The sequence below is a fragment of the Lagenorhynchus albirostris genome, chromosome 7 (assembly GCF_949774975.1).
Source record: "Lagenorhynchus albirostris chromosome 7, mLagAlb1.1, whole genome shotgun sequence".
In the NCBI taxonomy this organism is placed as follows: Eukaryota; Metazoa; Chordata; class Mammalia; order Artiodactyla; family Delphinidae; genus Lagenorhynchus; species Lagenorhynchus albirostris.
This window is the reverse complement of record NC_083101.1, coordinates 100,245,258-100,268,671: the sequence shown is the minus strand read 5'-3', so window position 1 is coordinate 100,268,671 and position 23,414 is coordinate 100,245,258. Positions and strand designations below refer to the sequence as shown.

The 23,414-nt window shown below is 47.4% G+C and overlaps 1 protein-coding gene across 1 annotated transcript in view; it reads left to right on the top strand.

The window, feature by feature from the left end:
- The first annotated feature begins 1,490 nt into the window (after positions 1-1,490).
- The window catches only part of LOXL2 (lysyl oxidase like 2), a 102,110-nt gene continuing 80,186 nt past the window's right edge, over positions 1,491-23,414 (top strand). Inside the window, exon 1 of the mRNA XM_060155664.1 lies at positions 1,491-1,668. The gene's annotated coding sequence lies outside the window, so the exon portion shown is untranslated. The remainder of the gene's footprint in view (positions 1,669-23,414) is intronic.

The following is a 23,414-nucleotide window of genomic DNA, read 5'->3' as shown; positions in this document are numbered from 1 at the left end:
GTTCAGGCCGCATCCTGAGGGCCCTGGAGTTACTTTGAGCTCTTATTTTCAGTTGAAATTTTTATTGAGGTAACTGTAGGTTCACATGTCATTGTAAATACTAATACAGAGAGAGCCCTCATTCACTTTGCACAGTTTCCCACAACATTTTGCAAAACTCTAGGACAGTATCACAAGGAGACATTGATGCAATCCTCTGATCTTATTCAGATTTCCTCAGTTTTACTGTGTGTGTGTAGTGTGAGTGTGTTTGTGTATATTAAGTTCTATACAATTGTACCACCTGTGTAGCTTCTTGTATCCACCATCACAGTCAAGATACTGAACAGTTCCACACCACAGGGGTCCCTCCTGTTGCCCTTTTAGAATCACACCCACCTCCCTCCTGGCCCTTCCCTCCACTGCCCACCAGACCAGGGGATTGATTCAGTGTGGACGGTAGGGAAGAGGGCTGAAGAGGGGTCCCAGGGGTTGGGGTGCCAAGTTTGGGGCTCGCTAGGTTAGCTGTGGCTATGGGAATGTCCTAGAGACCAATGGATTTACAAGCCCACGGATTTGGAGACGAGTCTGAGCTGGAGGCTGAGACTGGGAGTCCCCACCTATCAGGGCTGGAGCTGCTGGTTTGTTGGAAGGGAGCAGAGTGGGAGGAGGGCTCTGAGGACGGACCCCGAGGAGGATCTCCATCCTGCCCAGCCAAACCTTGCTCTTGCTTAGGAAGCCCTGGGAATCTCCTTAGAGGGCTCCCCCAGCCCGCATGACCCCCTCACTTTGCCCCCAGTGTGAGCCTCAGAGCCAGGCATGGAATGTCCTTCTGCACAACAGGCACCCTTAGCTGTATCGGGTTCAGGCCCCTGATCGCAGGGCTTGCTAACCCTGGCCCTGCCAGGTGGGGAAGGACCTTAGAGGTCACTGAATCCAAAGCCTTTAATTTCCAAAGGAGAAAACGGATTCTCAGAGGAGAGAGAGGCTCGATCTGCTGGAAGAAAGGGGGCTGTTTGTAGTCACCTCCGGAAAATGCTTTGCCCGTAAAGGAGAAACCCAGGAGAGGTAGATGAAAGTATCTGAACTCTTTCAGTCATCAGTTTTTATTGAGCGTCTACTACGTGCCAGTCAGTGCTGGCCTTTCTGGATACGGAGATGGGTTAGGCACGAGCCCTATTGCTGGTGGATAAGAACACCGAAGGGTTAAATTCCGGGAGCTCGGCGGTGGGGCGGGATGGCGGGTGGGGGCGTGTAGAGGAATCTCCCAGAGGAAAAGCCCTCTCCCTAGCTTCTCAGGCTCCGGAAACCTGGGCGAGAAAAGCCTGGGAAGGGCTGCGCCGCGGGCACGCAGCCTCCCCCGCACAGCCCCTCAGGCCAGGGGAGCTGCTGCTCTCGAATTACAACAAAAGGGGCAGGAGGCCGCGCCTGCTGCGGTGGCCGCCTTCAGGGAAGGGGGTGGGTCCGGGGAGGGGTTTGCGGTCCGAAGCTGGTTAAAAGTACCGGGAAAAGGGTTGGAGAGCGACACCAGCCCGCGGCTTCCTAAACTTGGAGGTCGGTTTCTCCAACGGCCGGAGAAGTCGGCTCGCCCCCTCAGCTCGGGAAAGGGGCTCCGCGGCGACGGGCGCAGCGAGGGGCCGTCGTGGAGAGCCTGGCCCCAGTCGAACGAGTGCGCACCCCTGCTGACAAGTAAGAGCGCTGCCCGCGCCTCCCTCTCCCCACGGCGGTTCGCGGGAAAGCGGGGGTCCCGGTGGGGTCTCCAGGCGCCGCTCCCCGCGGGCCGCCTCTCAGCAGTGCTTGGGGTTCCCGGGAGCTGAGAGGCGGCACACAGAGCGAAGGCTCCTTGCTCGGAGACGCGAGGACGTGCAGGCTAACGGGTCCCGCTCCCGACTCGGGCGGACCCACCCAGCCCCACCTCGCCTGAATCCGGAGAGCTCACGCAGCAGGGGCGCCCCCGGGAGCTGGGCGCTCGGTTACTGGCTCGCCAGGGGCGCCTGCGACCAGACAGGACAGAGTCAGACGAGACCCGGTGCGTGCTAGGTGCCTAGGAGGGTGCACCGTGGAGCCGCGGACACCGGGGGCTGCGCTGGTGCCAGGAGTTCTGGCTTTTGAGGATGCGGAGCGCGCGGGGAACGGGGGCGCACTGGGGTGTCCCCGGAGCTGTGGCTTTGGGGATGTGGAGCGCACGGGGCTGGGGGGTGGGGTGGGGAGTGAGGGCTAGTGAACGAAGGAAAGCCCTGAGTCCGGTGGACGGAGAGGCGCGGTCCGCACCTCAGGTATTCACTCCTGGCTGGTCAGGGTACCAGGAAACCTCTCCCGCCAATTATCAAGGGGAGGCCCTGGAGTAGGAAGGAGCCAGCACAAGCTAACCCACGGAGGGTCTACGCAGGATCGCCCCGGGGCTAATCCTGGTCTTAACGCTGATACTCCTTCTGACCTCAGTGCCCGCAACTTTTACGCAGGCGCTTTGAACACCGCGCTTCCGCCGCCCCCGCCCCCCCAACCCGCCGCCCAGCCAACCCCCCATCTGGAGCCCTCTGGAGTAGCTGCCTGCCAGAGGTGTCGCTGTAAATCAGCACCGGAATAGAAATGATTGGAAGAAACAGGCGAGATTCCTACTTCGTCATCCCTCACCCAGCCCCGGGAAAGACCACCAAAAATCAGCGAGGGTGGGGCGAGGGGACGCTGCGAAACACCACTGGGGAGGGGACTGAACTTCTCCTGGCTAGGAAACCTCGAGTCCTGATGAGAGGAGAGAGAGGAATGAAAGTCAGAAACATGCCCCAAATTAATTTCGTCCCCTGAAGTCTTGGAACTGCGGAGATCTTCAAATCAGTCCAAGGGATTCTTTTTGCGGAAAGGGAAAAGTGCTGAAGTGGAGACTCGAATTCGTGTCCCCTCCTCCAGGCCCAGCTCCTACCCCGCCGCTAGCCTGTCTGTCCCTGACCCCCAAAAGGCCGTTCGTCACCCTTGGTGGAATTATTTCGTTATTTATGGTGTATTGTGTACTTAATGGTCGGGGATGGGGCTTAGGACGGAGTCGAAGTGCTCATTTCCCTGGTCAGTTCCCAGATGAACGACTGACTCCCTGGACTCTCCCTTAGCTAAATTATTCATCTCTCGCCCCCCCCCCTTTGTCCTGTTCCCCTTCCTGGTCCCTAGTATCTGTCCCTGGAGTGAGCATCAAACCCATGTGTGTGCCTCTCCGTGACTTTGTGCTAAGAAGTGATTTGGTCTAAGGCCACTTAGCCAATAAGTGGCAAAGTTGAATAGGAAACTTAAGCCTGAAGACAAAGCATCCACTTGATGTTACCGGTTGGCTGACATTTTGGTGCATGGCAGACGGGAGAGGCTACGAAAATGTTTTCATCTATCTTCTTCACAGCTCGGCTCCTTGCCTGGCCTCTCCTGGCCTTTTCCCAAATTCTTGTCCTCTGACCCCTGGCTGACCAGTGTACAAGGGGCCTTGTGAATGAGGCAGATTTTCTGTGCTGCTGGTGGTGACCATTAGTGAAGCTTTCTAGTGTCCTAGAAAATTCTACACTGTTTATTTAAACATCATTTTTTTATTCAGAAACATTTCAAATATAAACAATAGTAGGGAGAAGGCCCCCCATATACGTCTCACTCAGCTTCAACAGTTATTGACATTTTGCCACGCTTACTTCATCTACCCCTTTCTTATTTCTTTTTCAGGGAAGTATTTTAAAGCAAATCCGAGACATAAAATCATTTCATTCTTACATATTTCAGCGTGACCTCTAAAAATATTAAATAACCATTATGCCGTTAATATACTTAAGAAAATTAACAATCATTCTTTGGTATCATCTAATACCTAGTCCAAAAACATTCAAAATTTTCCCCCCAATTTTCCCCCAAATGTCTTTTTACAGTTGACCGGAGTTCTGTTGATTTGTATAATTTATGTTCATCGTATGTTATTCTTTGCAAAGCACTTTTCTGTCCACCGTGTTATTTGATTCTTACAACTTCCCACTAAAGAGCGAGGTGGGTTTTGTTGAATTCACGCTATAGTTGAGTAGACTGGCCAACAGATAAGCTGTCCAGATGGCACAGTTGGTGACTGGCCTAGCCAGGACTTGACCCAGCATCCTTAGTCCTGGGCAGTGGTGGTTCTGTTTCTCAGCGCTGCTCAAGGAACATAAGTTGTGCTCTGACGCGTTCATCCTGGCTCTGGCTTCCTCCTGGGCTTACCACTTCCTATACACCTGCTATCAGAAATCCCAGTGTAAATACTGAGTACTTGGCCATTTGGTGTAGGAGGTAAATCAGCTGCAAAGTCAGGAAGCCTGGGCTTATTTCCCAGCTTCTTGTAAAACTGTAGGAAAGCAACTCACCTCTCGAGAACTCAGGGTGGCCCTCTCTGAGGTAGGAGCCGTCATCCTTCTCCATTCTCTGGCTCCTAGTTCTGAAAGTAGGGTGAACGAAATGACTGGAGTTGGAATTCCTGGAAGAGACCAAGGGCTCAGAAAGAAATCTCACTGAGAACAATTACCCCTCACTGATCATTGCCCAAGTATTCTGGCCGCTGGCATCTTTAGTTGGAGGCAGCCGAAATTCTATGGCAGAGGAGAGGCTCCCCTCTGAGGTTCTTCATTTATGGACAGCTTTGTTTATTCTGCCGTTGTCTGATGAGGATATAGGACACCAGAACTTTTTACTTTTAGCATTTTTACTACTTGTGTTTATTTGCTTTGGAAAGGGGTGACAACGAAGTCATTTTTACATCTTATTAATGAGACTCATGAATTGGAATTCTCCTTTCTTGGCTGGCTGTGTGGGAAAAAGGAATCTCTTATTTCTTGATGCCTAGATTTTCTGCTCTCATGTTCATGGCCCTGAAATAGACATCGAATGAACAGACCTTCCACAAAACATCCAGTTAGGGAGAGAGAAACTGGTTGCTCCAAACCCATTATTCAACCGTAGGAGCTCCAAAGGGACAAAGCATTACCCTTTAACCACACCATCCTCTGGCATCCATGAATTCTCTTCCCCCTCAGCTAATAGGCTGTCTCCATGGGGGTAGAATTTCTAGGTGATTCCATGTCAGCAGCTGCTGTGGCTTTCTTTCTGTTACAGTTTTGGGAGCTTTAGGAGGTATAGTTTCCCTCTCCTGGGTTGCCTGGGTTCAGAAGGACAGCTTGTAATGACTATTGTTCATTTCCCTCTGGAGAAGGGCATTGTGGTCAGTCTGCATGTCAGTGTCACACAGTCCCTCCTGTACTCCAGAGCCGGGGGCCACGAGACCTCAGATGAAGTAGCCACAGCCTGTCCTGCCCCAGATCCATAGAACCAGCAGGACTGGCAATCGTGGGCCAGCAAAAGGAAAGCCAACTCGATGCCCAGAGAGACAGATCCGCAACAATGCACTCCTTACCTCCTCAGTCTCTGCCCTGTCTAGGTTGAAGCGAGTCTTCAGACCTTCTCATCCTAGTCATTCGAGCTGTCCTCCTGCAGGAAGTGTGTGTGACCCGCCAGGAGCACAGCCCAGCCAGGTGTGCTGGCCCATCTTCCCCCACCACCAGCATCAGAGATGTCTTTAGGCACCAGAACCAGCCTTTCAGAATAGGCACTTGCTCGAGCGTGATAAAGCATGATGGTGACAGTTCGGATAAGATGTCCATCCAGAGTTTTAAAAACTCTTTTGCATTTCCCTTGGCAGAAAGAGTATACCCGGGTAAGTGTGTGTGGTACATATGGGTGTAGAGTGAGAACGAAGTCAGCAGATGATGAGGATGTGATTAGGATCACAGTTAATAAGTTCTCCTTGCCCAAGGCTTTTTGATCCCTTCACTTGAAACACCTATAGTATTATAATATTGTACGCGAATGATGATACATTTTCTTTTTAGTTTTTTCGTGTCGGAACTTGATAGACAAGCAGACACAGCTGTACCCAGGGCTGTCCCATGGCAATGGCTCCCATATGTCTTTTCTGCTGCGTCACCAACATGATGCTAAGAGCATCTTCTGAAAAAATAATGCCACTTTCCTATACAGCGTATGCCTTATGAGAAGATAACTTTTGTCGACGCTTTGCAAACAGCTCTCATTTGCTCCGTTTCTTTGTTCTTCTTGAACTTGGGTCCATGAACACCCCCCACCTCCAGCCTTGTCCCTGGGGCGCTACGGATGTCCCGAGATAAACATAGCACAGCTTTCCAGACTGCCTGCATGACTCATGACCTAGTAAGGAGGATATGTTTCCTAAACACAAATATAAAACTCTTCTAAAACAAACACAAATATAAATTTGAGTAAAGTACCTTTTTAAAGTACCCGTCTCCCCAGAATAACAGACGTACGTAAAATAGCACCAAGCCTAAGTATACGACACTGGATGAACTTTCATACGACACTGGATGAACTTTCATTTCGTTTTATGGCGGTGAAATATACATAACATAACACTCACCGTTTTAACCGTTTTTAAGTGCACAGTTCAGTGGTGTTACATACATTCACATTGTTGTGCAACCATCACCACTGTCTGTTCCAGGATTTTTTCATCTTCCAAAAATGAAACTCTGCACCCACTGAACACTGACCCTCCATTCTCCCACCACCTTGGCAAGCCCCATTCTACTTTCTGTCTCTATGATTTTGATAACTCTAAATACCTCATATAAATGGAATCATACACCGTCTTTTTGTGACTCGCTTATTGCACTTAACATCTCGTCTTCAACTTTGTCCGTGTTGTAGCATGTGCCCGAATTTCCTTCCTTTTTAAGGCTGAGTGATACCCCATCGTGTGTATGTACCACATTTTGTTTATTCGTTCATCTGTCCACTTGGGTTGCTTCCACTTTTGGCTGTCGGAAATACGCTGCTATGAATGTAGATGTACAAATACCTGTTCTGGATGAACTTTTACAAGATGAACGTACCCTTGTAACAAGCACCTAGATCAAGAATAGGACATTACCCAGAGGGCACGGAATTAAAGGCAAAGCGGGAGATTCCAAATACACTTCATGCCCGCATGGGGCTGCTTCCATTACACCTCAGGGTTTTGGGAGTGGATGTTCATTTTGTCTACCGTGAGATGGTTTAGAAGAGATTTTTGAAAAACACAATTTATAATCTGAGAGGCAGCAGGATTAGTTGTGAGATTTAAGCAACCTCTTTCCTTAAAATGTTTAGGGAAGATACTTGGGATTTGCAGTTGCAGCTATATTAGGACATCACCACTAAGTATTATTCTTCCAGGCTCTCCCTGGGCTGAAGAGGTTTGCATCCACCTGGAGAACTCCTACTCTTTGGTCAGCTTCTGCTGGATCATGAGTTTCTTTCTTTTTTTCTTTTTTTTTTCTTTTGGCCTTGCCACACGGCTTGTGGGATCTCAGTTCCCCGACTAGGGATTGAACCTGGGCCACGGCAGTGAAAGCCTGGAATCCTAACCACTAAGCCACCAGGGAACTCCCTGGATCACAAGTTTCAAGCCATGAATGAAAATTTCTGTGGCCACGTCCTGCCTTCCTGCTCTCCTTTCCTTCCTTCCTCCTTCCCTTCCCACCTGATGCTCTCTCTTAACTAAAATGATTTATGAGTGACTTTCTAGTTGCCAGACACTCTGCCAGTCTCTGTAAGAGACAAAAATGAGTAAGACATGATATTTGACATGTGCATTTAAAAATAAATCATCAGTCAAGAATGATATTCTGATGCCTGGCAACCAACTCCATGGTGCCTACCTGGTGCCAACAGCAGCCTCAGAGCAGAGCCAAAGAATGTGGTGTGGAGTTTGGGCTTCTTGCAACACACAAAGCGGGGAAGACAGCCCATCAGGTGATCTGGAATTGCTCCAGCATGCCCGTAACCAAATTGTAAGAATAATTTTAAAAAACTTGTAAGCTGCCTTGAGTTCAGATGGTCTGTCTGAGAGCACTCAACTAAACGTGAGGTTTAGGGACCATTTTAATGATTTAAGAAGAAATAACTAAAATTCAGACGTCCATGAAACGCCATGAGTTCTCTTATCCTTTTCACTGTTAATTTTCTTAAATTGATATTCCCCAGGTGTTTTTTCTTCAGGAGGCTCTCAAAGCCACACCCACCTCCCCACCCCGCTATCAACCCCCTGTGTCATCTGTTATCCCAACGTCATGATGTTGCAACGTCATGGTACCCCAGCATCTTCTTTGCCTGGAGAGTTGCTAGTTTCCTAACTGGACTCTTTTCCCTTGGTCTTAACCCGTGGGAAGCCATCCTTTATGCAATAGGCACAGGGATCTTTCTAGAGCAGAGGTTGGTAAACTTTTTCTCTAAGAGCCAGATAGCCAATATTTCAGACTTAATGGGTCCGTACGATCTTTGCCACAACTTGGCTGTTTTAGTGGGAAAGCAGCCACAGACAAGAAATGAGCATGGCTGTGTTCCAATAAAAGTTTATTTCTAAAAACTTCACAGATTTGGCCCAAGGGCTGTCGTTCACTGACTCCTACTTTCAATCACAAATCTGCCCCCCTTGCCCTCCCACTTACCTATCGTCGCTCCACATCCCCAAAAGGAAAACTCAACATTTGTTGGCATGATATTCAAGTCTCCTCATGGCCCTAAGCTTGCTTCTCCAAGCTCACCTCTTCCACCTCTCCTCACCCCACCCACTCTGCCAGCCCTTCCACTTTGCATCTTGCAACTCTGAACCCCACACGGGTCTCAGAACATCCTGTGTTATTTCAGACCTGCCTGGAATGATCTCCCTTCCCCACCAGCGACCTGTCAAACTCCTACTTCCCTTCGAAACCTGCCCAGGTGTCAACTCTCTAAATGTTCCTCATCTCTAATTGTAACCACTGCCTTCCCAGTTCTATTTCTGTACCTATTTCTGTACTCTTTTTACATCTCTAAATATACTGTGAACTCCTAGAGGGCAGAACCAATGTCAGATTCATCTTTGAATTTCAGTGCCTAATACAATGCTTGCCATGTAACAGATGCTTAGTAAGTAGATACTACTAAACTGAAGTGTCAGTTAAATAGATTATTTTTTAATAGCTTGAGATATAATTCACATACTATACAGTTCACCCATTTAAAGTGTTCAATTCAATGGATGTTGGTATATTCACAGATATGTGCAACCATCACAAAGAGAAGCCTGTATACTTCAGCCATTGCCTCTTCCTCCTCCCCTCCCCCTACTCCCACCACTAAACAGACACTCATCTACTTTCTGTCTCTACATTGCCAATTCTGGATTTTTTTTTTTTTTTTGCGGTACGCGGGCCTCTCACTGTTGTGGCCTCTCCCGTTGCGGAGCACAGGCTCCGGACGCGCACGCTCAGCGGCCATGGCCCACGGGCCCAGCCGCTCCGCGGCATGTGGGATCTTCCCGGACCGGGGCACGAACCCGTGTCCCCTGCATCGGCAGGCGGACTCTCAACCACTGCGCCACCAGGGAAGCCCTGGCTATTTTATATAAAGGAATTATGTGATATATGGTCTTTTTTGTCTCGCTTCTTTAATTCATATGATGTTTTGAAGTTTCACCCATGTAGTGGTATGCATCCACACTGCATTCCTTTTTATGACCCAATAATACTCCATTGTGAGGATACACCACGTTTTGTTTATCTGTTCACTGTTGGTGGACATCTGGGTTGTTTCTACCTTTTGGTGATAATGAACAGCACTGTTATGAATACTTGTGTACAAATTTCTGGTTGAACATTTGGTTTCAATCCGTTTGGGTATATAAGTAGGAGTGGAATTGCTGGATCATATGATAATACTTTGTTTAACATTTTGAGGAACTGCCAAACTATTTTCCACAGTGGCTGCACCATTTTATATTCCATCCAGCACTGTATGAGGCTGCCAATTTCTCCACATCTTCACCAACGCCTACTTTTCCCCACTTCAAAAAACAAATTATAGCCACCCTAGTGTGTGTGAAGAGGTATCTCATTGTGGTTTTAATTTGCATTTCCCTAATGACTAATGATTTCAATCATGTTTTCATGCGCTTGTCAGTTATTTGTATGTCTTCTTTGGGGAAATGTCTATTCAAGTCCTATGCCCATTTTTAAATTGGACTGCTTGTCTTTTGTTATTGAATTTTAAGGGTTTTTATATATCCTGGATACTAGACCTTTGTCAGATATACGATTTACAAATATTTTGTCCCATCTGTGGGTTGTCTTTTCACTTTCTTGATATTTTTTTTTTCTCGGTTCACATCACATTTACTCAACATTTATTCTGTGCTGGGCTCAGGGGATCCAGAGACGTATCTGCCCTCCAAGGGATTCACAATCTTAGGAGAGAGACAGATATGCAAACAAAATAAAAAAAATAATTGATCACTACACACTTTTTACTACCCCCACTGCTGCTGCTGTAGTTCATGAAGCATCTTGATAGTGTCTTTTGATGCAAAAAAGTTTGTAATTTTTATGAAGTCCAATATAGGTATTTTTCAATTTGTTACCTGTGCTTTTGGTGTCGTATCTTAGAAGCCATTGCTTCTAACGTCATGAATATTTACTGCTGTGTTTTATTCTAAGAGTTTTAAATTTTCAGCTTTTATATTTAGGTCTTTGGTCCATTTTGAATTAATTTTTGTAAATGGTGGGAGGTAAGGGTCCAACTTCTTTCTTTTACATGTGGCTATGCAGTTACTCCAGCATTATTTTTTGAAAAGACTATTCTTTCCCCATTGAATGGTCTTGGTACCCTTGTCCAAATCAATTGATCGTAGATATATGAGTTTATTACTGGACCCTCAGTTCTAGTCCATTGATCTATATGCCTGTGTCTATATGCCAATCACCCTGTCTTGATTACCATTGCTTTGTAGCACCTTTTGAAATCGGGAAGTGTGAGTCCTCCCACTTTGTTCTCCTTTCTCAGAGTTGTCTTGGCTATTCTGGGTCCCTTACAATTCCGTATGAATTTTAGAATCAGCTTGTCAATTTCCATGGAAAAGTCAGTTGGGATTCTGGTAAGGATTGTGATAAATCTGTAGATCAATTTGTATTCTCATCTTAACAATATTAAGTCTTCCAATCCATGAACATGGAATTTGAAAAATTTATTTAAATCCTCTTTAATTTCTTTCAACAATGTTATATCATTCACTGAGTATAAATCTTGCATGTCTTTTGTTAAGTTTATTCCTAAGTATTTTATTCTCTTTGATGCTACTGTGAATGGCATTATTTTCTTAATTTAATTTTTGGATTGTTCTTTGAAGGTGTGTCCACACAGTTAATCTTTGTATATTGATCTGGCATCCTATAACCTTGCTGAATTCTTTTATCCGTTCTAATAGTCTTTTAATATATTCCTTAGGATTTTTTATATATGCATACGAGTAGATGCTTAAACACAGAGTTGAAGCTAGTGGATGTCATGATAAGGAAAGTGGAGGCACCCTGTAATTGCCAGTGGGAGCCATGCCGTGTTTGGAGATGCAATAAAATATTAGAATCATTCTAGAAGGAGGTCCAGAAAAGGCTTGTGATCAGCACCAGTGACATGGGTCAGCTCCAAACGTAGCTGAGAAAGTCTGCCTCCTCAGTAAAAGCAAGAACTTGAATCTCTCTGTGTATATGCCACTACTCTGTGGATGTCAGTATCTTTTTTTTTTAATTTATTTATTTTTTTTTACTTTTGGCTGTGTTGGGTCTTCGTTGCTGCGCGCGGGCTTTCTCTAGTTGCAGCGAGCAGGGGCTACTCTTCGTTACGGTGCGTGGGCTTCTCATTGTGGTGGCTTCTCTTGTTGCGGAGCACGGGCTCTAGGTGCGCCAGCTTCAGTAGTTGTGGCACACGGGCTCAGCAGTTGTGGCTTGAAGGTTCTAGAGCGCAGGCTCAGTAGTTGTGGCGCACGGGCTTAGTTGCTCCGCGGCATGTGGGATCTTCCCGGACCGGGGCTCGAACCGGTGTCCCCTGCATTGGCAGGCGGATTCTTAACCACTGCGCCACCAGGGAAGCCCCTGGATGTCAGTATCTTGACACAGTACCGGCTGGCATCGTGAGCTGAGCCTGGCCAGTTTTGGTGAGGTGACAGTTGTTACCTGCTGCTATCACTCACTGGGCTTCTGGAAGGGCTTCCAATGCTTCTATGGACAGCTGAATCCCAGATCATAGGCTCTTAACAAACTTTAGTACAGCACTCCTGCCCCCTCCCCTGGGTCACCAGACATTTCTAGACAAGCCAAAGATGTGACCATGGCCTCTGTACCAGCTGCTTCTTCCTTCACTGGGCCCTGGGGTCTATTTCTCATTGAAGGGGCTCAGGCCTGTTGGTTCAGGTTGCATTGCTTGGAAGGGAGCTTGGCCTGGAAGCTTCTGGAGATGCAGAAGGTGTCTAAAGCCATGGTTGAGTCCTGCTGTGACTAGCGCTCCCTGAGGCATGAAGGAAGCTAAATAGGGAGGGCTTGGGGAGGATGTCACTTAAGAACTGAGCTCCTTGGCCGTTTTGAGGATCCATCTCTTAGAACGGCTAGTTTGGGGAATTCCCTGGTGGCCCAGTGGTTAGGATTCTGTGCTTCCACTCTGCAGGTTCAATCCCTGGTTTGGGAACTAAGATCCCACAAGACACGCTGCGTAGCCAAAAAAAAAAAAAAAAATTTAAAGAAAAGCTGGTTTGTACATTCCCTCCATCCCAGGACTCCCCCCACTTCCCCCCCCCGGTATGCTTCTCTTACCCCCAACTGTCTGAGCCCCTCTCTACCTCAGTGTCTGTGCCTGGACCAGCCCTCAACACCCCCTCTCCAGAGATTTGCATGCAGTGACCCCATTCCCAGCTACAGTTCCTCCCCTGGAAACAAGACAATGCAATGATTGGATGACTTGAAAAATTTGCACATCATTCTGGCCCCGAATTCTGTTCTCCTCCCCTGCCTGCCTTTTATGAATTTTAATATCACCTTCAAAGTGGCACAGAAATTTGGACCAATTTGGCTACTGACGGTTAGCTCTGAGAAACAGTGTGTCTGAGACTGTGTATGTGTTGGGGGTCAGGGAGGGGTGGGAGGATGGTTAAAACCTGTTACCCAAATGCCGTGTTAAAAGTGGTCGATGGGTGGGAATTCCCTGGTGGGCCAGTGGTTAGGACTCCAAGCTTCCATTGCAGGGGGCCTAGGGTTCGATCCCTGGTTGGGGATCCCACAAGACTCCTGGTGTGGCCAAAAAAAAAAAAAAAGAGTGGCTGAAGAGTGGTTGATGGGTTAAGTGACACTCCTCCTGGAATTTTTCCAGTTTGTTGTGGATTTTATAACTATAATAGTTACCACTCATTGAACACGGCTGAGCCAGTCACTGACTGTCCTGGGCACTTGATATATTTTATGGAACCCACCAAAACTGGGGTCCCCAACCCCTGGGCCACCGACTGGTACCTGTTAGGAACCAGGCCGCACAGCAGGAGGTGAGCGGCAGGCGAGTGAGAGAAGCTTCACCTGTATTTACAGCCGCTCCCTATCGCTCGCATTACCGCCTGAGCTCCGCCTCCTGTCAGATCAGTGGTGGCATTAGATTCTCATAGGAGCACGAGCCCTACCATGAACGGCACATGCGAGGGATCTAAGTTGCGTGCTCCTTATGAGAATCTAATGCCTGATGATCTGAGGTGGAGCAGAGGCAGTGATGCTAGAGCTGGGGAGCGGCCGCAAATACACATTATCATTAGCAGAGAGGTCTGACTGCACAGAGACCATAATAAATCAGTTGCTTGCAGACTCACATCAAAACCCTATCAGTGAGTGGCAAGTGAAAACAAGCTCAGGGCTGCCACTGATTCTGCATTATGGTGAGTTGTATAATTATTTCATTATATATTACAATGTAATAATAATAGGAATAAAGTGCACAATAAATGTAATGTGCTTGAATCCTCCTGAAATCATCCCCCCCACCCCCGGTCTGTGGAAAAATTGTCTTCCATGAAACGGGTGCCTGGTGCCAAAAAGGTTGGGGACCACTGCTGTAAAACCCTAAGACCCTTCTGGATTTGCAGAAGGCAGATTTGAACCTGGGACCACTCTCAGATGCCAGCACCATGTTCTTTCCATTACTATATGTTATCCTGTGGTCAAACCGTAGCTGCATTTTTTTAGGGCTTGGGGGGGTGGCTAATTTGAACCCGATGGGCATATCCGCCTCACTCTGCTTCCTCTACCTTCAAGCAGTAGCACTGATTTTGGATTTCCCCTGCCCCTTCTTTATGGGCTACAAGCTATAGAGATAAGATATGTCTCTTGGGGGCCCTGGGGACTTCCCTGGTGGCATAGTGGTTAAGAATCTACCTGCCAATGCAGGGGACACGGGTTCGAGCCCTGGTCCAGGAAGATTCCACATACTGCGGAGCAACGAATCCTGTGCACCACAACTACTGAGCCTGCGCTCTGGAGCCCACGAGTCACGACTACTGAGCCCGTATGCCACAACCACTGAAGCCCGCGTGCCTAGAGCCCGTGCTCCGCAACAAGAGAAGCCACCGCAATGAGAAGCCCACGCACTGCAACAAAGAGTAGCCCCCGCTCACTGCAACTAGAGAAAGCCCGCGTGCAGCAACGAAGACCCAACACAGCCAAAAATAAATTTAAAATAAATAAAATTTAAAAAAAAAAGATGTGTCTCTTATAGACACTATATATTTATTTGGCTTTTGCTTTCCCATTCAATCTGAGAGTCTCCAGTGGCACATTTTAAAGTGTTTGAAATTGTACCTTCATCCTCCCCAGGAAACAGCCTGGTCAGAATGAGATTCCACCCAGAGGCAGTGATGGACTGTGGGGAACCCCAATCGGTCACAAAAAATTATGCCTGACAAAGGTCTCTTTCTGGAGGCTGAAAAAAATTCAGTTTTGTATGCCTACCTCTGGCCATTTCACCATGCCCTGAACATTCCCACTCTGTGGCCAGAAATAGACAGGACCAAGGTGGAATCTTTGGCCAGGGGTCAAATGGACCAGCCCTGGCCAAGCATGGTGTCAGAGTCTGCATTCTTGTCTGAGGTGGTTCAGAAGGGCCCCCTTGTCTCCACCCGCTTCCCTCATTCTCTGAGCACCAAACCCATCCACCCAAGACAGCCTTCCTCCACAAAGGAATGTGTTCCGTGTGCGGCCAGAAGCAGCATCCGACCACAGCTGGGGTAGCCTCTCCCGTGTGCTCTGGGCCGTGAATGAGGACCATTCATCACTCCTGCTGGCCGAGCAGGAATCCCCTGGCAGGCGGCAGGGGGCGGGTCTGATGGAGGAGAGAGCCCCCATCCCTCCCCTGACCCCGTAGCTGAATGCTGACATCTGGCAGAGACATCAAGGGGACCATTCTGTCTGGGTGAAAGAATCCAGCCGAGTTCTACGCTCCACTGTTCTACGACACTAAGCAAGTGGCTTTTGCAGCCAGGGCCACTGCTCCTGGCTGGGGAGCCGCATGGTTGCTGATGCGATGTTTCTCATTTGGGTCAGCAGGCCAGTGACTGGGGGCTCCAGAGCACAAGATGTGGAGCAAGTGCTGGGCGGAGGGAATCATTTCCCTACCTACCAGGGCCCTCAGAAAGGGTGAGGCCAGTCACGCAAAGCTGGAGCCTGAGGGAGACCCGTTTTAGGAGGTTCTGTGCCCCAGACAGTCATGTTGGTGGGTGGATGGGAGGAGTTAAGGAGATCAACTTTTGGTCAGAGCAGTGCTTTTTGCTAAAAGCGCTAAATGCACAAACAGTGTAGAATTTTTACAATGTGTTTCCCCCCACTTATGCATGTCTTTGTTATTGACCAGGAAATAGTTGGTCATATTGGGCATTTTTTGACACTCAGGTGTCAGTGGTAAGAGGCCGAGGTCTGTCGTATTCTTTAAGAATGCATTGGGGGTAGTCCAAAGCCACTTGGCTTTTCAGGAAATATTGTTGCACCGGCAAGTTCTACAACACAGAATGCCTTTTCTCAGGTAGACGATGAAGTCATTCGAATGGGATTGCTTTGGGGGGAAGAGAAACATTTGAGTAGCCCCAAGGAAATCTTGAGACCGAGAGATGTTTTTGGAGTAGGCCTTTGATATTCTTTCCCAAACAGAATAATTCAGCTGTCAAAAGAGCAGCTTAAGAAAAGGGCCCTGGGGACTTCCCTGGTGGCGCAGTGGTTAGGAATCCGCCTGCCAATGCAGGGGACATGGGTTCGAGCCTTGGTCCGGGAAGATCCCACATGCCGCGGAGCAGCTAAGCCCGTGAGCCACAACTACTGAGCCCGTATGCCACAACTACCAAAGCCCGCGTGCCTAGAGCCCGTGCTCCGCAACAAGAGAAGCCATCACAATGGGAAGCCCGCGCACCGCAACGAAGAGTAGCCCCCGCTCGCCGCAACTAGAGAACGCCCGTGCGCAGCAACGAAGACCCAACGCAGCCAAAAATAAATAAGTAAATTTATTAAAAAAGAAAAGAAGGCAAAATATTTAAAAAAATTAAAAAGAAAAGGGCCCTGGAAATTCTAGTTATAGATTTTCTCCTTTTCCTTTTGGAGCCCTGTTGGGTCAAAATTAAGTAAAGTATTTTCAAATAGTCATCCATTATCAGTGCCATGCCTGGAATCATAGAAATCAGTGTTTCTACAGACTTATGGTCACCAAGGGGGAGAGGGGATGGGGGAAGGATGGAGTGGGAGTTTGGGGTTAATAGATGCAAACTATTACATATAGAGTGGATAAACAACAAGGTCCTACGGTATAGCACAGGGAACTATATTTAATATCTTGGGATAAACCATAATGGCAAATAATATAAAAAAGAATGTGTATGTGTGTGTATAACTGAGTCACTTTGCTATACAGCAGAAATTAACACAACATTGTGAGTCAACTATATTTCAATAAAATGTAAAAATCAGTGTTTCTAGAACATACTGGAAAGTTCCAGGGGTGACATATATTTTGGAGTTAAAGATGTCCTCCAACAAGTGAGGTTTATCAGACAATTGAAGGAGCACTGTTCATGATGAACTGAGAAACTTGAGCACGATACAGGCTTAGAACTCTTTCTCTCCCTCTGACCACACCCTCAGGCCCAGCTCCCAGCAAGACCAAGAAAATTGACATCAGCCCTGCTTAAAAGTCTTATCTGCAGGCATCGCAGACTCCCTGGAGCCCACCCTCCCATGGAACTTGGCCCAATTTAGCACCTACAGAGTTTACATAGCACATGTGAACATGCTTTTTGATTTAGGTAACTAAACTTTTCTCCAGTATCGTATATTCTTTGGAGCAAATGTCTATCTCTAGTCTTCAAGTAAGTTCTTGCAAGAGCTGGATCCAGGAAGAACTGCCTAAGCTCATCCTCGGGAGTTCCCAGTTCTCCAAATAACACTTGGGGAAATCTGAAGTAGAAAATTAAATACAACCACTTACATTATACAGCTTAGCATCAACCGGAACTGTAGTTGGCACTTGAACAGCGTGACTCAAATCTACCAGGCAGCACCTGTTGGACCCCAAATATTTTACTGATTTGGGGGGGGACCACCTACTATGGTTCAGGGACTTAAGAAACATGATCTCTGATTTTTGAAAGAGTCCTGAAATGAAGGTGTTTCTTGTTTCTTCCTTTAAAAAGTTGCTTTTGAGTACGTATCGTTTCCATTTTACAGATGAAATACTGAGACTTAGAAAATCTAAGTGTGCCTGAGGTCACAGAGCTAAGAGGTGATAGAAGAGGGATCTGAACCTAGTTCTGTGTGACTCTAAACCCCTGGGCCACGCTGCTTAGTGGCAGTGGGAGGTGATGGCACCTGCAGCCTGTTCTTTGTGGAGGATGAATGTGCAAGCTGTCTGAAGGGGACGCTGAATGTAAGGGGTGCTCGAGGCCCTTGGGGAAGGTGAGCTGATTCTGGCTGATGGTTTTCAGGAATGCCTGGGATTTAAGTCCTGGGGACGTGAAGGAATTCTTTCCCCATGTCTCCCAGACACCCCTGGGTGTCACAGGGCTTCTTGTCAGCAAAGCTTACACTAGTATCAACTGTGTGAACTCGTATCCTTAAATGGATTGAATTGAACGTAAGAATGTCCTCAACTGCTTAGCCAAGAGCCCAGTGAGAACATATCGGGAGAGATAACTTACCACTTTCTGATAAGCCACGGTCACAGCTGATTCCTTCTAGCACTCTTGTTCTTGTTAGTCAAATACTGAGGTCCTCGGGCATCTTGGCTTGACCCCTGTAATCATGACCCACTGCTCAGCTAAACCATGTGAAGAATTAAGTCCATCTGCCGCAGTTCTTCCTGGACTTCACTGACGTGGAGTTTTCACAGAAGACTCTGCGAGATCGGTCATCCTCTTGTGGAACTTTGCATGCCTGCAGAGGGTTGGTGAAACCTGGGCTTCGTTTGGTATGTGTGAACCCGCTACAGAAATGTTCTGCTGACCCAGTGGCTTGTGTTCAGGGTAGAGGATGTTCCTAGAGTTTCTGTGCTGGATGGTGATGCACCCTCACTGGTGTAGACTCTTGGGCTGTTGATGACCTTGGAGGTGTTCATAGGGTGAAAACTGAGGATAGATCTCCCCATCGTCTAAAAACTCTCCCAACTATGATATCAGTTGGATGTCTCCACCAGAATTGTTGATTTCTTTAGTGACATCAAAATCTCTGACTGAGAACTGATAGAGCAGGTGTGAAGAGGGGAAATGTGACTTCCATCAATCCAAATGTCATCCAATGTCCAGAAGAATAGAGGGAGAATTTACCATATTTGTTTATGGATAGGCACCCAAAAAGGTAAGAGACATAGCACACTTCTGTTTGTTTGGGGTTTTTTAAAATTAAAATTCAAGCTTTTCTTTGCTTTTGTTTTTAAGCTTTTGGATCTTAGTACATTTCTTAATGGAACTCACCCTTTGACCCAAAGCAGTTTTCTCAAGGAAATTGGTCCTGGGCAGTGCTTGATATACCAGAGTGGGCTTGCTCAGCGACAGAGATAAGAACAATTAGTCAGTAAAGGTAGCAGTTCTGGTATCTGGCTGCCTGGGTGCAAATCCCAGCTTGATTACTTTTGAGCTATAGCTTTTCTGTCCCTTGGGTTTCCCTCAGGGAAATACAGATGCTGACAGTACCTCTCTCAGAGGGTTGCCTGGAGGTGTTACCATCCAGTTTGGCAGCCACGACCCCAGGGGACCACTGAGCACTTTAAATGTGTTAGTCCAAATTGCGATGTGCTGTCAGTGTAAAGTATACCCCAGAGTGCAAAGATTTAGTACAAGAATGCAAAATATCTCATTAATAATTTTACATCGATTACATACGGAAATGATAGTATATGGGATATATTGGGTTAAACAAAATATATCTTTAGCTTTAGTTTCTCCCATTTCATTTTACTTTTTTAATGTGGCTCTCAGAAAAGTTTAAATTACATATGTGGTTTGAATTATGTTTCTATTGGGAAATGCTAGTCTAGACTAGAGGATTAAATGAGTTCATACCTGTAAAGCACTTTTCACACAGTCATTGATACAGAATGAGTAATCAATAAATATAGGATTTTTTTAAAAATCTAACTTTCTCATTAACAGAATCCCACCTTCATTGCCAGCTCATGTGGTATCCAGGCTGTGGCATAAAAGCAGAGGTCATCCTTTTAGAATGGGGGAGGGGAGGGGGATTGAATACATAAATTAGGTATAGAATAAGAAAGTCTATACATCCTAGGTGGGGGGAATTACGTGGAAGGGCTCACCACAGTCCTCGCATCATAAAACTACCAGGCCCCCAAAAGTAAAGCACATTTGCCTCCCAGCACCTTCTAAGATACTGTTCTGCTGAAAGATGGAGCCTCTTAAGCCGCAAGCCTTCCTTCTGCCCTCCTGTGGCCGGCGTCTCTTTGGAAATGGCCTCGGAGGGGCAGTGGAGTATGCCGGGGCTGCCTGTACACCTGGAGCAGGAGTTGACTAGCCCCTGTAGCCTCCTGAGTACAGCTGCAGGCGTTGTCGGAAGGGAGCCGAGAGGGCAGAGGTCGCTGGATCGGGCTTCTCAGAGGAAGTGGGACTTGAGGAATCCCTGTTCCCTGTGGGTTTGCCCTGTGGACCCTGCAGACTCTGCAGGGCCCCCATTCTCCCCTCTGACTAGCAGCAGTGCTCACTGCCTTGGGCCTTGATGGGCCCTTAGGCAGTGTCCAGCCCGGGTTTAGGGACTCATCCTTTTGGGCACACACTGGCGTGTGTCACGAGATGACACATCTCCCAGGAAATCAGCTGTGTTGGGCTGGGATCATGCCTCACTCTGCCTCTACTAGGTCCAACCTTATAACCCATGACTCTTGTCTAGACACAAGCATTGATTCCGTGTTGGGGTGAGATTTTATGATCCCAGGGGATCTTCACTTCTCATAAAGTACCCCATTGTCTGCCTACCCCCTTCTACCCCCTTTACGACACAGAGTGCATTTCAGAGGCACCCAGGTCAGCAGATTCGAAGGGCATGTGGAAGGTCCACCTACTCACCAAAACCCTATTGCCCTTACTTCCAACATTGTACAGTATGTAAACTTCAACTATTAAAATTCATATCTGGGCTTCCGTGGTGGCGCAGTGGTTGAGAGTCCGCCTGCCGATGCAGGGGACGCGGGTTTGTGCCCCGGTCCGGGAAGATCCCACATGCCGTGGAGCAGCTGGGCCTGTGAGCCATGGCCGCTGGGCCTGTGCGTCCGGAGCCTGTGCTCTGCAACGGGAGAGGCCACAACAGTGAGAGGCCCGCGTATCGCAAAAAAAAAAAAAAAAAAAAAAATATATATATATATATATATATATAACGTCCCTCCTTCTTACCCCTGGCATTCTCTTATGCCCTTATGCTACACTATTTTTTCATTATTCTGAAGCTTTTATCACTATCTAACATATTATTTTACTTATGCACTTTGTTTCTTGTTTATTGTCTGATTTTCTTCTTGATTGTAAGTCACAAATACAGTGATCTTTACTGAAAAAAAAATTCATATCTAGGAATTCCCTGCTAAATCATAAAAGTTCCCTCTTCATAGAAAAGTCACAATTCTACTCCTTCATGTTTAAATTTCTTAATACAATAAATTAGTAAGGAATGGATTTCTCAGCTCGCTTTCCTGTGCAATTAGGTCAGAAGGAAAAGGCCGTTTTGATAAGGTGTAACGATTTGAATAGGAATTTATATTTATTCATTCAATTAATATTTGCTGAGTACCTACTGAGAACAAGGCTCAGGGGTTCAGAAGTGGCAGGAAGGAAAGAAGAAAACTAATGTGAATGAAGCCATGCTGTGTGCTAGGGATTTCCATGTTATCTCATTTAATCATCACATATACACCTGCAAAGAAGGTTATTTCCATGATCAGAAGAGGAAATCCAGACTCCAAAAGTACCCCCAAATCTGTAGAGCTTGGAAGTGGTAAAGTCAGGATTCAGACCCTTATATTCTGACTCCAAGATACCCAGCATCGTCTCTCCAGGGAACCAACGGTGCTAATAGGTACCAGGAGGAAGGGTTGCTGAGGGGCAAGAAGACCCATACAATGGAAGATGAGGGAGCCAAGGGCCTCCTCCATCCACTTCGCTTTTAATAGCCCTTTGACCTGTGATCAAAGCAGTAGAGCTTATTTTAAAACCATCCTGAGGATGGGTCTACTTTGAGTTATCCTACCCTGTTACTGTCCAACCGGTTTTTAATAAGCGCCCAACATGTGCCAGGCACCGTGCTAGGCCCAGGGCCCAGCCGAGACCCCCATCACCAACAGCACCGGCTCCACGTGAGTGATGTGAGCAGAGAGGGGACATCCGCTCCCATGGAGCCTGGCCTGCTTCAAGGGGAGGCCGCGGGGCCTCAGGCACCGGCTCCAGCGGGGCCGGGAAGCCTAGGCGGCCGAGTCAGCACCGTCCCCGCTCAGGTACCCTGATCACCCAAAGCGCCCTCGCGGGCTCACGTGTGCCACCCACCCCGGGCCGCGTGCGGCCGCCGCCTGGGCTTGAGGACACCCCGGCTCCGCGGCCGCCGGCGCTGGGAAGGGCGGGGAGCAGGGACGCAGAGCACGGCGGCCGGATCGCGAAAGGGCTGCCAGCCCGGGGCCACTTGCCTGCTCCCGGGAGGGGCGCCGGTCCCCGTCCCCGCAACTGGGGGCACCCGGTGGGGCTCGGTTCTAAACCGGGTCATCAGGCTGCCAACAGTCTTGTCACGGGACGCGCTGCAGTGGGGGCCACAAGCAGGGGGACCACCCTGGACGGATTCCCCTCCAGGCCACCCTCGTCCCCCAGCAGCTGGAGTCTCCTGCCGAGAAAGTTCAAGTGCAGAAAGGAAACGAGCCTGGGAAGAGCGGGCGAGGCCTCTGGTCTGCAGCGGGTGGCAGCCCACCGCGGGACAGGGGTTCGGCGGTGGGTGGAGCTGCAGGGCATTTTGCTCTCCATCCTCCGCAGCTCTGCTTTGGACGTTGGCAATTTTTCCCTCCTGAGGGATGGATGGATGCCAATGTGAAAAATGGATGTTACAATGCAATAAGGGAAATACATATAATAGTAAGGGGATTTTAAAAAAACACGTAGAGATAATTTCCAAAAAAAAAGAAATACAGGTGGCCAGTAGAGCCTGAAGAAAAGAAAGGTCAACCTCACTAGTAGCAAAAGAAACGTTGGTTAAAACAGAATACCTCCCCCCCCCCTTATCAGATGGAGAAGGGTCTGAAAGCATGGTCATAGCTAGAATTTTGAGGTTGTGGCGAAATCTACATACTTCAGGCCGACGTGTACCCTAGCACAGTCCTTCTGGAGGCAGTTAATATAGTTTTGCAGAAGCGTTCACTTTTTAACAGCCCTTTGACCCAGAAATTTTGCCTTTAGGAGTTTATCCCAAGACTGTGGAAAATTTTAGCTACAAGGATATTCATTTCAGCTATGTGAACAGCAGTAAAAAATTTACTGGTAAGATTATTCAATCTTCTGGTGCATTCATAAGACTGAATACTATGTAATAAAAATCTTGTAAAAGTCAATGAGGCATGATGTTTGCAGTATGCTGGTAAATGTGAAAAGCAGTTTACAAAAGAGTATGTAGAAAATTATTGTAAGTTTTAAGAGGAAATATATATGTACAGAAAAAAGGCTGGAAGGGGTGTACACCAGAGTGTTGACAATCATTCTATCCAATAGGGGTATTGCAAATTCTTTTCTACTTTTTACTTGTTTGTGTTCTCCAGATTTGTATCACCAAGTTGTATAACTGTTGCAATAAGAAAGAAAAAACCATGAAAGTTATTTTTAAAAAGAAAAGAGAAGCATCTGGGTCTAATATTTTACAATTCCCCAGAGAGTAGGAGAAGCCCCACAAAGGAAGCAAAAAATTCAGGAGCACTTTTGTAGGAAAGATTTAAGAGTTGAACACTAGCCATTCATTCCCACAGATTGGAGAGTCCAAGAAGTTGGGCGGAGCAGTTTATAGATACGCAAATCCAGAGATTAC